Below are 19,210 nucleotides of genomic sequence, written 5' to 3'. Positions count from 1 at the left end.
ATGGACAACCATATTATAATGGTTATGCCCATTAACCTTATCAAAGTTATCAGCATCAAACGCATTATGCTGGTATGCAAAGACCCACTGCTTAGGCGATCCCATCTTATCCTAGGTATGCTTCTCCAAACCTGAATCAACAGTTGCCCTTCGTAGCAACTTTAGAATTACTAGATCTGAATCGGCTAACAAATGATCCAATTGCTTATGCCCCTTGGTGGCCAGCGATTCCTCATAAACTTCCGTAAGATATTCCTAAATTCAATGGAAATCTAAGTGAAGATCCATCGAATCATGTAATGACATTCCATTTGTGGTGTTCATCCAACACCCTGAATGATGATTCAATTAGGCTTCACCTTTTTCAGCGGATGTTAACTGGTCCAGTAGCTAAATGGTATATAGAATTGCCTAGAGCTTCGTTTGATAACTTCAGCACCCTTGCCACTACCTTTTTAACCCAATTTCAGTTACCCATAAGGTACGAAACAGGGACAAAAATCCTTACCAACTTTAAATAGATGATAGCCACTCATATATCTGATCATATTCATGAGTGGCAGCGTCATCAAAGAATGGTGAAGACGTACGTTCCTGATCAGCTTTTAGCTGAATGGTTTATAAAGTCATTATTACCCTCTATTACAGAGGATGTGGCTAAGGGAGGAGTTGTCACTAAAGAGCAGGTCATTGCCCATGCACAATATTTAGACTTGATCTATACTCAGTCTGGCACGCTCCATGACAAAATTCCTGGTGCTCCTAAACCAGAATTTTCTGTTCCTCCCCCTCCTAAATCAAACCGGGACTCTCATGCCAGCGATGGCGTGATCGGTACAACAAGCACGAAAACCACAAAGGCTACATCTAAAAAATCCCTTGCAGTTTCTAGTCAAAAAGCAAATGAAGAACCTCTTGCCTCGGAGGTTAATGCCGTGTCATCTGACAAGGACAAAAATCCACACCAGGGGGCAAGAAGAAAGGGAAAAATAATAAGAAGAAACAAGAAAATTCACCTCCTGAAAAATCTTCTGAAAACCCTACTGGGCAAAAGAAACCTCGTTATCCATGTTACATATGCGATGATGAGCATTTCATGAAAGATTGTCCACATAAAGCTAAGGTTATGAAATTTTTAAAAACTTCAAATACCCCAGTGGTGTTGACTAATCCATTTCCGAGCCCAGAAACAAACTTGGTTGCTAGTGATCATGCTTCCCCATCCCAAGTGCTTATGCTATCCATCTCAAAACAGAAAAATGATGCTTTGATATCAACAAGGAATAAAGATTATGGAAATCCACAATCTTCGAACAACAAGGCTACAGATCAACCTGGTAGTTTGACAACAACTTCGCCAGAAGTTGTTCCACCAATCATTCCTGAATTAACAATAAAACCGCCTAAGGCAGTAGTACATAAATCGACATTTAATCCACATGCTCGAGTAGCACAGAATTATAATATAGTGGAGGATCTGGCCCAATCGCCATCCGCTATGTTGACACTTGAAGTACTGAAGTATTGCCCCTCCCAAAAGAAGGCTTTGTTATCAGCGATAGGTGGGATTGATCCAACGGATTCCAATTTAGTGGTCTTTAATCATAAAGGATATGAACCTCAGTTACCAGCCCAGCTTGCTTTCCTTATGCAGGTAAAAACCCTCAACAAAACTGTTCACCGAATAATCATTGATGAGGGGGCATCTACCTATATTATGTCAATGAGTTGCTGGAAAACTTTAGGCTCACCACCCTTGTCAAGATTATCAATGACATTAAAAGCATTCGATGGATGAACATACACCTCTTGCGGGATTTTAAGTAACTTGCAAGTTGAATTGGGGGGCAAGACAGTAGAAATTGAAGTTGAGGTCATTGATGGAAACCTTGACTACAATATCTTGCTAGGAAGGCCCTGGATTTATGCTATGGCCACCGTTGTGTTAACATATTTTAGAAAGATTGCGTTTCCCTCCCAAGGTGGAATTACAATCGTTGACCAATTAACCTTTTTCCCCAATAGTTCCCAAGTTACTGGAAGCATTCCATTGATCCATGGAGGCTCTCAATCGCTTCAAAATATCGAAGTAGGTCTCCTAAAAGACCCTTTCTTAATGGGTACTTTTTCCCTCCTGCCTCCAAGTAATCTGGCAGAAGTGGCCACAATGGAAACCTGTCATATGATATCTTCTACATCATCAAAGATTAAGAAGAACTCTGACCATTTTGATAGTGTGGATCATCACAAGGTATTGCCCCCAAGCCCTACCATACTTACATCATCTGACGATCAATTCAGTGATGTTGTACATTATGTACTGGGGGCATTGGAACTAGATATTTCCTTCATGACCCCTTATGAGTTGTGATCAAAGGTCGCCAGAGGATAGTTTGTTGGCTGGTGTCAACCTTGTTAAAAAATGAAACCAAGGATCTGAGCAGAATTTCTTGTCTTGTGTCAAGCTTGTTAACAAATGAAACAAGGCTAAGCAAAGTTCCAAGTCGAGTCTTTCACTTCATCTCGTAAAGGAACCTTCATTCCATCCACCTAATTACCATGAGTAGTCTAGTGAATGTAACGAAGCTTAGGGGGCATGCACCATTGTCTATTTTGTGGACAAAACCAGCTGTAGAGATAAGTTTCCCTATAAGTTATGTGATTGGTCCGAGTGACCTTTCACCTTTATCTATTTGGCAGACAAAGTGCAGGAAGTGTTTTGTCTAAGTATTGACAGAAAATCACCCTGCTTAACCACAGTAAGTTTCCATATGGTTACTGAAGAAATTTTTATGCTGGGGGCATGCAAACCTTTTTATACAAGCAAAAATGACCAATTTCATTTTTAGCTTTTTAGCATTTTTAACTTTTTAGCTTTATAGTTTGGTCGTTCTTCACTTACATAAAAAGGAAATGAGTAGTTTTATGGGAAGTTCAAGCTCATTAAAAAATAAACCTAGCAATGAGCAAATGTTTCCCCAGAGTTAAAGCTCATTAAAAAATGAACCCACCGTCGATAAATAGCCATTGCAACCACTTAATTATCAGCTTTTTAACCTTGGCCATGTTCTTACCATCACCTCCACTCTTTTTTAGCCGATCATACACCTCCATTTGATTGTTTACCCTTTTGAGGAACAACTGCGATGAGTGATTCTATTAGCCACCTTCTTTACACTTTCGTGATTGAAAAGTTCCAAACCTTACTTGGAATCTGTTGCTATCCAAAAACATCACTCGTTCCTCAAAAAATGAGTCTCCTTTAAGCTCTTTTCATATGACTCGTAAAATATGAAAATATTACTGAGCAATTGGCCTCTCTAGCTCGTTAAAGCGATTGGAAGTGCCATCCCTCCTCTAGATTTTAATCTTTTTGGACATGAGGGATCATTACACAAAAAGATCGAGCGTTTGTCTTGTTCAGCTCGTTAAAACTATCGAAAAGTCATCACTTTCGTATTATTTTATGCTTTTTTGGACTTAAGGGATTATATTATGAAAAAGGACTACTGGAGTTTTCTTTCCGTCTCTTTTTAGATTCTATAAAATTGAAAAGGACCAAGTTATATTTGTCATTAAACTCGTTAAAGCAATAGCGACAAACTTGTCCATGCAGACAAGAACGAGTTTCATTATCGCTAGGCTCGTTAAAACATAGTGACAGGTTTGCCCGAAGGGAAAATTATAGAACAAGCATATGTTATCCTCCTCAAGCTTGACAAAAATAAAGAGGTACTGGTCAGCAATGACTGGGGAAAAAGGGAAGAAAAATTGAATAACTTCATTGGTAGCAGGTCACTCTTGAACATGACACTTTCACTCCATCACCATGATTAAGTCGGGTTGGGTTATTCTGTTCACTGGTCATATCACCATTGGTCCACCGTACCATCCATTTTGGGGTTAATGCTACCAATCCATTTCAGTGTCGATGGTATGTTCAAGAGAAGTGGCTCAGAGAATTCACCAACCTAGCTAATGCTTCATCCGCTACAATACCTTCACTCTCCATTTTTCATGACCGCCACCCTGAACCTTGTATCATCAGATCGTTTTCACCTCCACAAAATCATTTGCTCCGTTCTGTGTCGTAGATGTGGGATTCATTAAGGCCCTCCTACGACGGGTCACTTCTTGTCAACATCAGCTCATTATCCAAGAAGTTGACTTAGGAACAACCCTTTCAGTACTTTGAAGCTTGCATGCCTCAATGGCAAGTTTCCCACTTCTGGCGACAGGTTTACATCAATGGCCTCCGACTGAAAGATTTTGCATGGTGTTCGACATCAACTCATGTATTCACACCACGTGAATTGTACTGCAGTACATTGAGGGTCATCATCAATATTGCTGATTCCTCTCGCGCCTGTTAACAGCTTACATCATTGGCTAGTAATCAAGCGATGTCTTTCCATGTTCAACATCAGAACATCTTTTCACATGGAACGACTTGTACTTCAGGCTAAGATTGAACGAGTTTGAAGATCCCGGATATAGTTTCATCCATCCAGGCTGCGATATATTTAGGAAAATAAAGACATCAATTGTACATCAGAGCTGCACAGATAATCATCCAAACTAAGGGATGATGGCTCTACCGAATCATCAGTTTGCCACACAGACGATTAGCTGTCTTATGTACATGAAAATGAATTTATAAAGCTGAGCATGGGAATGCCCACCTCAGCTAGATCATGAAAATATTATGAAGATAATGTATTGTATTGTATCTTATTACAGGTCACCTTCCAGTTCGAAAAACCTCGGATCCTCATGATAAAGCATTTCACCCGACATCAGAAGATTTATGACCTCATGCTTTGGGGGCAACTGTTATAGGCATATTTGGGCACTACAACCCCAATCACATATGTCCATAAACCAAGGGCTTCTAAGCCCCTACAAGTGTTGTTTCATACCCTAAAGGAACAAGGTCAGTTGATTACATCATTTCCTAGAAGTTCTCCATGAAAAACTACTCAGAACTGGTCAAAACTGGACCATACAGACTGCTCCATGCTGAGGGTGCGATGCATCTCACCTGTTACACACGGGGGGTACGATGCATACTGAAAATCCCTTCTGTAGGGTGCGATGAGTGAGAGCAAACAAATGGCAGAAGTAGTTTGCTAGGTGGAAACTCAAAGAATCTTCTAGAAACTGCTCATATGACACTTGCCTCTCTGAATTCGCCTAGGGATGAGTAAGAGATCATGAAATCTCCAAGTGGAACCAAGAACTATCAGTGAAATGACACTAATCAAAATCTTAGAGGCTGACTCACTCTCTTGCAAACATCTATATATGGATCCCTCATCCCAGAGATCCAAAGGCTGGAATTTTGCAATTTGTAAGGAAGTGCTGTTGGTTTCTCTTTGAAGACATTGTATTGTTGGGTGATCTTGCTTTGTATGAGGTGAAGAGGGCTTTCATGCCGGGAGGATGATGCTGGATCAGACAGCTTGGTTGTAACCCTCTCTTCTACTACTTCTATCAATAAAGCTATTTGTGTTTTCCTCCATATGCTTGTATATCTCTGAATCTTGTATTTGTATATGCATTTGTATGGTTAATGTACATCTGATCTTACATTGTTTATGGTTATAGATCTCTATGCTTTGATGGTATTTTGCTGCCTTGACTCTACAGGTGTTCTTTGAAGCGGGACAAGTGAGAAAGGAGTGGCGAAATCTCTATCAAAGGAGAGAGTGAACAAGCAAGGAGGCTAGTGAAAGATTGTGGTTGGTACTCTCTGCTTCTCTCTCATCTCTCTCTCATAAAGGAAAACACAAGTAACTTTAGTTTGTTTGTTTCTAAGATAGCTACCCGTCTTAGTGGGACTAGCAGCTCTGAATGGACACTAGTTTTCCTGATAACAGGAGTGGAAACCTATGAGTGATCCAGAGAGGAGACTAGAGCGTCGCCTTCGGGCTCCATGGGTGGAAACAAGCGATGAAGAATGACCGAAGATGTTTGAGGGGATAATTCCAAAGGAATACCTGAATGATCGTACGAACTATATGGATGCTAAGGTGATATCTCAACAGGGTCAAACAAAGGATTCAGAGGATATACAACTAGTCCAAGCTGACTTTCAGTAGTCGACAAACTCTCAGTTGTCTAGAGAAGATTGTCCAAGGATTCCAGGCCAATATCAGACTGTGATCTAGTATATGAAGGAGGTGGAGAACGAGATGAAAAAGGCTAAATTCTTAGAACAATTCCGAGTTCAACACCTTGGTCCTCAAGTGAATGCAGTAATTTAGGAAATGGCTCCTCTGACAATCTTTCAAATGAAGGAGAGGAAGAGGAACTAAGCGAACCATATGGTTCAGCCACAATGCCTTTGTCTCAAGTATCAGGAAAAGAGAGTAAAGTTCAAGGCTTTAAAAATGTACTTTAAGAAATACTCACGATTTGGTCTTGAAGAGACTAACAACATGTTATAAGATCGTGGGCAACAACTTTTAAAGACACATAAATAAACTAGTGCTCTTTCATATTTTAAGGGTTGAGAAAGAAGCAAAGATGACTCTATCACTTTAGATTGGAAACGAAATCGAAAGGACAAACGCTTGGATGATCTTTTAAGTTTAATGAGTCAAAAAGATCAAATGACTACTCTGGATGATCTAGGTAAAAAGGATTACCAGGTAACTGTGAACTTCAGAATACCTCCCGGTGAACCGAGAAGTATGGGCAGGCAATCTCCCTGAAAGCTTTGTTCGGTGTATCATGTTTACAAGGCAGCAGATTCGGCTTCCTATGGATAAAGGATTGTAGCCTAGTGGGGTCTCCATTTATATACTTGACGGTACTAGGAGCACAAGTCCGTACTAGCATTGTCTAGTGCCAAAGATAACGACAGCTGCTAGGTTTAAAGATGCCAGAACACATCTCTAGCCTAGACCTTCCAGATGTGATTGTTAGGTTTCAAATGCGCCTTAGGTTAATTGAGTTCATTTTAAAGTTTACCTTGAATTATGTCTCGGTTTTAGGCCTTAGTGATGTGACTCGAAAAGTTCTATATGCAGCTAAATGAGAAAAGAATCTTTCAATTCGATGAATCGCCTACACTAGAGAGGGTAGAAAACATAATAAAATGCAAACAACCAAGCAACTAAAAGCAAAAATGATCTTTTCACTACTTTAATTTTTGAAAATAAGCTAATGAAAAAACTCTTTCCAATTCCTAGTTTCCTAACAAGTGCACTCCAAACAGTCCTTTCAAAAGTAAATAGAATTCTTTTTTCTTTTCAAATGCAAATGTAGCCCTAGTCTTCAATGATGCTAAATAACGTAACATATTGATGCAACAAACTAGAATTATGTGATTTTCATGAAATGACAAAACAAATCTTTCATCAAATACTTCAACGAAAAGGTTTTCGAGACAATCAATCCTCAAGCAAATGAAAAGGCACAAAAGAGAATCTCTTTTAAACTAATGAAGCAATGACTCTACCAAAAAAAAAGACAAGCAAATGTGACCTATGCCGGAAAATAGATGTTTAAACAAGCAAACAAAACTTTTCAAACTTGTGTGATGGAGACCAAAGCAGTAAGAGGACTATAAATGAAATGAAAGGAGTAAATTCACCAATAGCTTGACTCACTGAGTTCACAATCAACTGAATGGATGAAAACCTAGATGTCCTAAGGCTACAAACTATTCACAGACTCAAGAAATCAAGTAAAAAGAAGGCAAGTCAACAAGCAAATAAACCAAGTCAAAATGCAGCTTTCTAGTCAGGGAGAACATAGTCTAAACAAGTTAGAAGGCAGAAATCAAAAGACCAAGATGCACTGGTCGAGATTTGGGGTGAACACTAATCTTCACCTACAAGCATCGGCGCAACTGCCTAACTTACAACAAGCACCAGGAGGGGGTTGGCGTGATTGTTTCTAAGTATGACACACTGATCGGCGCGACTATCAGCGAAATAACCGCACTGACCGAGGATGCAAGGAACAAATAAATTATTTTCAAAGGCTGAGACTAGAATTGCTACTGTAATTTCAGACCCAGAGCATTAAACAAGGAAAAGAAGATAGAGCTAAAGGGAAATGGTGATACTAGAAAAGTTCACACAAAACCGTGGAATTACAAACAAGAAAAATAAGGACTTATCCCTAGCAGAGTCACCAATTTGTGGTGTAGGTAAAATTCTAAGTGCAGACACAAAAAATTCCTCTAGCCTGAGAGCGGGTCTAGTCACAAACAAGACATTCTATGGAAGATTTCCTTAGGTTATAAGCAATTAAGAGGTCCTACCTCTTAGTATGCTATCCGTTTGATGACAACCTTGCTTCATTGCTCCAGCTATCTTCCGTTTCTTCTTGTGAACACCTGAAACAAGTAGACAACAATAGACATCAACCGTGATAATATACAAATTATATCCAACCTACTTAACAAGTCAAGAAACGTTGATCCATAAACATGTGAAATAACATCTTATGTAGGAAATCAATCGATAGTTGCATATTTATTAAATCAAGAATAGATTGTAACTGACGTCTTGACATTGTAGTTCTCCTTTGACAAATCCAGGTTCCCACACACTTCTGCTAGCATTCCATGGATGGCCCCAACAATGAGAGTCTCAAGGCTCTTCCCTTTAGGCTTCACACCAAACCAACTCACAATTCTCCCTTAAACACAAACTAGAAAGCTACAAAGTATGGATAACTTGCTGATTACTCCAAAGAAAACATAATTAGCACTAACACACACACACACACACTAACACTAGCTTGTGTTTGGGAAAAGTGGAGGTTTATATAGCTTGAATGGATTGGAGATGGTTCCTCTTCTCATGGGAGAAAGGTCTTATCTCTTGAGGTGGTTCCATCCTAATAGGGGAAAGGAGCCCAATCTGACCTCTTAGGCTCCATCTGGCCTAACCATTTACCAGACTTCCGTTATGAAGCTTCTAGAGCTGGAAGCTTCGGCTCCATATTTAAAAAAATTCCAAAAGAGGATCGATGCGGCTGAGAAATGGCTCAATCGATCTGATCAGTGCTAGGGACAGTTGTAAACCCTGCGTATCAGCACGAGGAGGACACGGGTCATTAGCGCCAGTCTTGTAAATTGGGAAAAACAAAAGATTTTGGGAAAATAATGCAAAGGGGAATTGTTCTTCTCATGAAGAGGGACAAAATGGGAGGTTCTTCATGATGGGAAAGCATGAAGGGTTCACTGTAGAGGTCCTCCAGGATCAAGGAACGAGGAGTACAGGGACAGTGACAAAACGCTATGTAACAGGCTCTAGGCCTCTTTATTTATACAACTGAAGTCTCCAACGACTTCCTTAAATCTAGGGAGGCTTGGCTCCCAAACTCGAGATAAACTAGCTCTTTGACTGTCACTTGCTTGACTGCCTTTTGATCTCCATGACCTGACTGCTTGTACTCTGAGCTAGTGTGATTGATGGAGGAATATTCAAATGAGGAGAATATACCTCCTACAATCTCTCCTCCTTGTCTCATTCGAGTTCCAGCCCTTAATTAGCCTAAAATCCATGATTTTCTCTTACAAACCTGCATTCAATGAACATTAGTCCACTAGGCATAATATCTCACTTTGACTCATCTCATTAAACAAAATACAATCAAAACATGTAATAAATTATGAGAAGAGTTGATTTGACTAAGCTAGGAGGTGAATTAATGATGGCGAGGGTGCAGGCGTTAGGGACAATCTCCCTAATCTGCCAGCAAGTTCCTCAATGTCTTGATCAACTTCCCTTTCCTCAGGCGTATCAGTCATTAAACTGATATTTCATTTCTTCCTCTAAAAACCCACTTTTATGCTTTATTAACAAACAATGGCTTTATTCGGGAATTCTTAAAAGAATTACCCAAGTGCTATTGGCTTAAAACAGTGGCTGTAATTGTATCGGCAGTAATTCTAAAAGAATTACGCCAACACACTATCGGAGGCCTTATAAGAAGGGTTATACCCCAACACTATCGGTGGCGGCTTTGCAAATGGAGGACTTACACATATAATATATCCCGCCTTATATTCTCCCTTTTCTCTTTGGCCTGATGCGATACCGCATCGGCGATGGTTAGCGGCGGGGCTTTATAATGGACATAGGCTCCGATATTATGGACCCGACGGCTATATATATCCTCCCTCTATGCTGATTTCGGGTCCGATATATATATCGGCAATTGCCCAAATAGTGATCCTCGTTCCTCCGAACTAACGGACCCGATGACCCCTTTCCGAGCCGCCCTATAAAGATTTCGGGTCCGGATCTTTTCGGCGGTCTCGTTAGTCACTCCCCCGAAGTGTTACAAGTCCTCCGCGGACCCGATCCACTTATATACACTGCCTTTATAATTTCGGCGGGTCCGCTTTTCGGCGGTCGCCACAATTAACAATTCTCCCACCTCCGAAATGACGGACCCGACGATAAATATATCGTAATTTATATGACTTCGGCTCCGGATATGGAAAGCTCAGTCGGAGGTTTTGCGGACCCGACGCCTTATAGAAAGTGCTGAATAATATTTCGGCTCCGAATATCGGAGCTTGCAAACTTAACTGTGCCGAGGGTTCCTTTCGGACCCGAAAGGGTTTATATGCTGCCTTTATAATAGATCGGCTCCGGGATTTCGGAGCACACAATTATAATATCCAAAGGCCCTTTCTGACGCCGATATGGGTTCGGACCCGATAAGGGTAAGAACCAATCACTATAAGATCTCACGTCCGCCCCTGTTCCGCTTAAAGGGAAAATATCATAACTTCTCTGTATAAACAGAGTTATACACAGAACTTTAATAAAATGACTTTGAGAGCCTACGGAAGCAGCAGTGTAAAGGAGATAATCACCAAGGCTTTAATCAAGCACTATGCGGGAAAACAAGTCAATTTCACCAACTTCTTATGTACAGTAAATAACCATCAGAGACGCATACACATTAACGGAACCATTAACAATCATAGAGCAGGCACTTCATACGTCCGAATATCATTAGAACTATGCATATATTAATCTGAATGCATTAATTTACATTGAAAGACTTCAGTTTCTCATACCTCACATATACACAGGCACGCAGGCCAAACATTCAATGCCTCCCTCTCTTACAGGCCGATTATCAATTCTAATGCCTCTCCCCTCTGTCTACTCTATCTCTCTCTCTCTCTCTCTCTCTCTCTCTCTCTCTCTCTCTGATGAGAGCTTCGCTGCCTGTTTATTTATAATAATGGATAGCCTTCTCGGTCCTTATCCGATACAAAGAAAAGCATGCTTTACAGAATGATTTAAAGCTTGAAAAGCTTTACTACAGCTTATCCCTCTGGGCATAAATAGCATGTTTTATTTCTACTTTATCCTATTTTTAACTAAAAAAAACATGGAAATTGCAGGCTAAAGGACCCCACTCCCTTGCCTGTAGATTTTTTTGGATTGTTTTTGGAATAATTTGGAGGATTTTTCCCCTCTGAGTCATATGCTCCCGCATCAATTAAGGTCCATATAGTTACCCAATGATGAGGCTCATCAATATATTGGGATAATATTTTATCAAATTATATTGGGATATTATTTTATCAAATTGTAAATTCAAGAGTTTTTTGTACATAACCTCCCAGCTCGGCTTCGCGAGAGGGGGCCCTACCCCCTCCTTTAGCTAGATTTTTTTGGGAGTTCATAATGATTATGGATCTACTGGTATTACCCTTCAATCTCCTCATCTTCAAAATCCTTTTGGTTTCACAACAAGCCCTCCATTGGGTGCATTGTGGCAAGCAAGAAATCTAGGGCATTGCCTACCAAAAGCAGTGAAAGATCCAAAATATGAGGTTAAATCTAGTAAGATTGGAGAATATATCCAATATATGCAGGATCATGCTTTGATATGTAAATTTATTGAATTCTTACCCTATGAAATGTCTTTGATTAGGTGGATCTGAAATAAATGGAACCCCTAGGGTCAATAGAATTGGAGTTAGGGGCCAAGGGTTTCTTTACTGTCATTATTTCTAGCCTGAATGCCAAATTGAGGGTTTTTGAAGGAGGGCCATTTTTTTTGACAATGAAGTGATCTTCATGTGATTCTAGAAAGATGATTATTATCTGGAGAAGGAAGATTTCCTTTCTACCTTAGTGTGGGTCTGTCTCTTTTCTCTTCCCAAGGAATATTGGGAGGAGGAAACCCTCGAAGGCATCACTAATGCCATCAAAAAATTTATCAAAGTATGAGAGGCTACAAAGAGAGGAAGGTACAAATCATATGCATGGATCTATGTTTAAATGAATATCCACGAGCCTCTTCTAGCCTCTTTAGATATTTACTATCAGGATAGTGTTTGGAAGCAGTCTGTAGATTATGAGCAAGTCCCTTTTAGATGTAGAAGTTGTCATGAATATAGGCATATTTTTAGGACTGTTTGATGAATACCATGGAATCATTTGAAGAAAACCCTTCTTAGAAAGAGTCAGTTGATTTTGTAAAAGATCCTCAAAGAAGAAGAAATTTGAGTCCCTAGGGTACATCAAATCTTAACTAGATCCCTAGGTCTGAAAAGAGGTTTGAGTCTTTCTCCTCTCTGAAGGATTTTATAGAGAAAGACATTATTCAATCAAGTATGCAATCAGTAGAAGGAAAACCCCATAACCCTCTATCAAATTCTACAGAGGTTGTGCAAAAGTCTCTTGAAGAGCACTAAAAAAATCCATCACCACAAGAAATGATTAGATCCCTTTTGAAAGAAGCTAAAGTAGAATCTCGACCAGAATATATGGATTTGGATGACCCACGATTTATTTCCCTTGTAGAAGAATTGCATGGAAAAGATGCGAAGGACATGCCAGCTCATTAGGCTATGATTTTGTATAATGTCTATCTTTGAAGCAAGCAATTTTGTTTGAGTTCTTCACAAACCAGTATTGGCTTTCAAACGATAGATTTCAAAATGGTCTCTAGGAAAGACAAAATCTTTTTATATATTATCATGCTTATCATAGGTATTTTTTTTATCGTCTATTATTAATAGAAAACTTGTTACTCTTAAATATTTTCTGAATTTTAATCCTTTTTAAAAATTCATATAAGTAAAAAACTTATTAGTTTCAAATATTTCTTTTCCTTTGTTATATATAACTTTTTCTAATTAATAAAAAAAATCCATTTACTCCACACATAAAATATTTTAATTATTTCAAAAATAAAATTTACCATATAAGTAATTTTATTATTTTCGAAATTCTCTTACCCATAAACGCATATAACATACCTACAATAGCCATTCTCATGACGAAGTTGAAATCTATCCACTAAGATGATGTTAACGAAAACTAAGAATTCAATATCCCCTTAAGCTCTACAAATGGAAAATTATTTAGCATATCCTTATGCCTATAACGTTAAGTTATTAGAATTAACCCAATTATATAATAACCAAATTATACAAATGGACAAATATTTAGCATATCCTTATGCCATATAGCCTTAAGTTATTAGGATTAACCCAATTATATAATAGCCGAATTATAAAATCTCCATTTTAGTGATAATGATCTTGTACATGTGAGGTAAATATGTTAAATTTGATTTTAATTGGTTTGTAACAATGAATTGGAAAATTATTGTGATAAAAAAATATTAATTTATTATGATTAAAAAAATATATATTTTAATTTTAAATATTTTATATATTGTGAAATTTAATTATTTAAAATGTGATTTAATTAATTAATTAATTTTTGTTAATATATATATATATATATATATATATATATAAAAGTTTCGCAGGATTATATCTTCATCATATCCAATATATAATTTTGATTGGAGTCAGGATTTGAATTGGTAATTTCACATCAAGGAGTGTCTTAACAGAGCACTTGATCACCGTCTATCTAAGACCCCGTGGACTTAAATGTATATTTTTAAATATATAATAAAATTTGTATACAAATATTTTTCTATATCTTTTTTAAATTTATGTAGATTATTTTTGAATTTATGTAGCCTTTTCCTTGAACTAATTATAAGAATGTAGGAAAACTTATAAAAACCATCTAATAACCTTCACAAATTTCCTAATATATCATAGGGTTGTTTTAACCATTAATATTTTTTCCACTTTTAAATTGTTTTTTTAATATAATCCTTACATTGATTTTTTTTTTGAAGTTATACACTTTGCATTACATCAAAGGAGAATTACATAGGCCCCTTATTTTTGTTACAAGTCTACCAGAAGGGAAACTATACCAATAACATATGATCAAAGTCTTGAGGGTGTTAGGACCTTGTATAACTAGGGCATGCTATAGATAGAAACTTATAAAAACAAGTTGGTTGAGCTAGACCTTGATATACATTGACATGAGAAGACAAAAAAGACTACTAGTGCTGCAAAAAAAAAATCAGTGAGTCATAACAACTATTGGGAAAAATCTCTAGGCATTCACCCTCACTCATCACTACCCTCATCCGAGGAGAAGGAGATGTTGATTGATATCCTCCCTAGAATGGTAAGCTTGTAGTCTATATTGTCATTTTCCCCTCCAACTCTACTAATCTAGTAGAATTCTCTTGTTGAGTCCTCATGTACCTCCCTGTGCCACTTGTAATATTCAAATGACGTTTAACCTTGTGCTGACTTTGTGCCATGTTTAATGAAGTGATGGGAGCCCATGCAACACACCAAGTATAGTGGGAGCCACAACCCCCTTTCATGTGAGTTGGTATCATATCAAGTCAAGGGGGAATGCTCGCTCCTAGACACCCTCCTTGAGAATAAGTTGAAATATTTTATTTCAAAGATAACATTAAAATATAATTGTATTTTCATTTATAAATGTTATGTGATAACTCTTTGTTAAATATAAAATTTTATATAGATACATTATATATATATTTATCTATATGTATGTATAATTTTTATTTCTAGAAAATTGTTGATCCTGTATATTTTTTATTTACTTAATATTTTATAAATTTTTGAGAGATTGCAAATAATTTCTTAATTAAATTTGGAAAAAATTATATATCTCCTTCCTATTAAATTTTACAAAATACTTAATAATACAATTCCTCATAAAAATGATATTTATTTTATATAAAAAATTATATATATATATATATATATATATATAAAATTCAAAACAACAACCACTATTATGAACCAATATCACTTCAAGTTCTATGGCTGAAAAAACATTTTCCATATTCTTAATCAAATCATATGATATAGGTTTACGATGATGGGACACTTGAAGGTTGAACTAGGGTCAAGACGAAATGGGGAGAAGGTGCTAACGATGAGGGAGGTGTAGGAGAGTCAAGGTACCAAACAGGTATACCATGAATAAGCCTGAGAAGACTCAACGTGGCCATCATAGGGGTCCCAACAACACCAGGTGGTGGGAAAAGGAAAGGGATCTGCGTAATGGGAGACCTTGGACATGGGTTCCCTCCCAATGATGGCAAAGGAGATGAGGGAGCAATGGGCTCTCCCCATTACTGAAAGAGGGTCTTAGTGCAGGATTATGCACGATGATTAGATAATGTAATGAAACATACAGTAAAAAATAAAATTTGTTTTATATAAAAATGTAAAATTATATATATAATTCAAAACAACAACCAACCACTATTATGAACCAATATCACTTCAAGTTTTATTGATGAAAAAACATTTGCCATAATCTTGCTCAAATCATAATCTTACTGAAATCATATCATATGATTTCCAAACATATGGTATTGATAAAATAATATCTTTGGCCATAATATATTGAAGTTTATTACTTTATTTATAATTTATTAATATAATTTTATTTTTAAATTACTAATTTATGTAATGTACAAATTTATATTGAAATTAATAAATTTATATTGAAATTATAAATCTATGTAGTGTACATATTTATGATTTTTTGTGTATGGTATAAAAGTTTAATTTGAATTGAAAATTATAATAATTTTATAAAAAATGAATAAATAAATTTAGTATCTCATTTTAATTTTCTTTTAAGAGATTATAGTTTCGAGAAAAAGGATTATAGTGTTGAAAGTGTAATTAAGTTTGTTATTTATAATAATTATTGTATTTGTATCATATGTATTTTAGGTAAAAAAAAAAAAAAAATTATTATTATTATTTTATTAGGTAAATATGTTGATTTGTGGAGTCAAAGAGTCAAAATTTTATTTGGACTTATTGCAAATAAAAATGATTTTTTTTTAAAATTGTATTTTGGTCAAAGTTATCTTTATATGCCAAGTCAATCGAGCCTGCCAAGTCAACCCTACTCCGGAAGACATGTTTATTTGAACCCTTCTAGATAGTATAAAAATAAGGAGAGTTGACCTCATTTGAACACGCACAATTCACATGATTGGTTTTGAAACATCACAAGAAAAGGAGGGCCGAAATATGAAATTGACAAGTGAAGGAGGAAACAACTTCAACTCAAATTTGTGGAAGTTCTGCCTTGATGTATCTCTTGTTGAATATTTGATTCTAATGATGTACATGTTGTTGATGCATTTGTTGTGCAAAAGAAGGGTTTGACTTGACATCTAGAAGGTTGGAGCCTTTAGATGGTCACGGGTCTTGGATATTTCACTTTGATTCGATTCTATAAGAAGATAATTTTCTGGGTTTTCCCATTAGAAAGGTTTTGCCCTGACTTGGAGCCTATATCTTGTGTTCATTATTTTCTTGTGATATTCATGTTTTGGTATTGGTAATTTCTTGATGAAAAACATAATAAAGATTAATAAGAAGCTACCAAATTTCATAAAAAATTATCAAGAAAACGAAAAATCTACCCAAATTCATAAACCTACCGATTTCTCAACATATAATATATAAAGTCCACTTCCATTTATTTTTAAAATATACTAAAAAAATATAGATTTCAATTTCATTTCTTTTTATAATATGCTATAAAACAAATGGAAATAAGTCATTACCTAGTGAAAAAATAAATTAATCTAAATTAATCATTAAATTAATCATTATTATGCATTTGTTAGATTAAGAAATTTTTAGAAACAATATTTATAATATTATATATATAAATAAGATCCACTCTAAAGCACTATAAACGAGATCTACTCCAAAGAACCAATCATCACCATATAAAGAATACAAATATTCAAAGAAATACATGAACCAAGAATAGGGCTCAATATAAAAGTATAGATTTAACATAGAATTTGACTACTATGTTTTTTTATTTATTTCTAAGTTATGTTACTATGGGTATATAAAAATATGAAAAGTAGGTATTTTGCATCAATTAGGAAAAGATAAGTAAAAAATATATAAAAAAAATAACTTTCAATGATCAAACTATCAATAATATAAGTGTAAATTATAAAATTTAAAATTCAAATCCCCATAAATTAAACGAATAAAAAAATAAAAAAATAAAATAATATTTTCATTTGATTGAAATCAACAATAATATAAACAATGTATCCTCATTTATACCATTTAAAATTGGTAGCCACAATCTTCCATCATTTTAAGGAGTAACAAAAATGATTTTTCCATAAACTCAACTCAAAAGCTCGTAATTTTCATGTTTTTAACCATTTTTTTTTTTTGTGATTTTTCGAGTACACCCTTTTACTAAAGATGCCTAATGTGTATATGCTCCTTTGTAGAGAGTTAATAATATGTAGTATGTGGATTCATAAGAAGGCACTTTGAGCTAAGAAGAGAATAAGTCCAAGCTACACATAATAAAATACAAAGGATAAAGGCCAAATCAAAATATCTAATATTAGGTTGTCAAAATATAATTAAAGTACACAAGATAAAGGTGAAATCAAAATACAATTCAGATGGCTCAACTACAAGCAACATGATAGGATCTTTGACATCTATGATCTTGGAGCACTGGTGTGGCAGTGAAACAGAGATTGCAGATAAGAATGAAGTTATTCTCATGAATCTCAAGTGTCACAAGATGTCACAATATGAAGACTTTCACAGGGATTGGATGCAAAGAATATATGAAGTGAAAGATTCAAAAAATCTGCTATGGAAACAGGTTTATCTTATGACATTAGCATATTTTTTAGTTTTTTGATTTTAATATTAATTATAGATTTTAGGTTATTTATAGATTTATGATATTAATATTAATTTATATTTTGGTTTTTAGATATTATTATTAATATTGATTTTAGTTTAAAGTTTTTGTTTTATAGATATTTAATAATTGATATTAATTTATAAGAATTAAATAATTGATATTAATTTATAAAAATTAAAATTAATTTTAGGTTTCATTTTAAATCTCTCTTGCCGACCTGTGCTGCTCCTTTATTATTCTTTCCCTCATTAGTATTTATTTCTTCCATCTGGCTCTTCTTTTATCATCTTTCTCTTTCCCTAATGATGGATCCCATTTGGGATTCGAAACGTTGGTGTAAAAATTCCATTACTGTAGGTTCTCCAGTCAAAAATTCAAAAAGGTTTATCTTGCTGCTCTTCCATCTAGGTTTGTTGATTATATCAGGTTGCAAGAGATTTTTCAGTTGCCATTTGAATCATATACTTGGGGTGAGATTTATTCTCACATTACAAAAACATTAGTGAGCTTATGCACAAGTTCCAAAGTAAACAAATCTTTGGAAAAACTTTCAAAGCTCCCAGACAAGAAGTCCATTTGCAGCAAATATGGACTCACAGTCGATGACCCTTTGGTCAAGAGAAGAAAAGCAAAGAAAAGGGCTAAAAAGGAGTATAAACAGAATGCTAAAGGCTATAAAGACAGAAGAAAGCATTCCCAATGATCTAAAGGTCACTCCTCCAAAGCCAGAAAGGGCTACTATAGGTATGTCCCCAGGACACATTATTATAGACCCTCTGACATTCATCTGCATACATCCAAACAAGAGAAATGGAACAATCTCACTTGTTGGTTGTGTGGCAAAACTGGACATACATCCTCAAGATGTCTAGAAGGAGAAGAATCTAAGAAAAACATAGGGAAGAAGTCCCAAGCCTCTTTTCAGAGAGGTAAAAATATCAAGCAAGAGGGACAGATACAATGCATGAAGTGTGGTGCCCACTCTCAAAGAACAGAACGTTTCCCAAATGTGGTAATTAAAGACCAAATTTAGCAGCAACAACTTGAAGAATCATCTTTTGATTCTTTTAGTTCTTCGTCTCAAGAAGAATTACAGGCACACATGCAAGATTGTTTAGATTCTG

Source organism: Pinus tabuliformis, chromosome 3_1, assembly GCF_031772625.1.
Source record: "Pinus tabuliformis cultivar Carrire ecotype Pingquan chromosome 3_1, CPIR1, whole genome shotgun sequence".
Classification (NCBI taxonomy): Eukaryota; Viridiplantae; Streptophyta; class Pinopsida; order Pinales; family Pinaceae; genus Pinus; species Pinus tabuliformis.
This window is presented reverse-complemented; position numbering follows the sequence as displayed.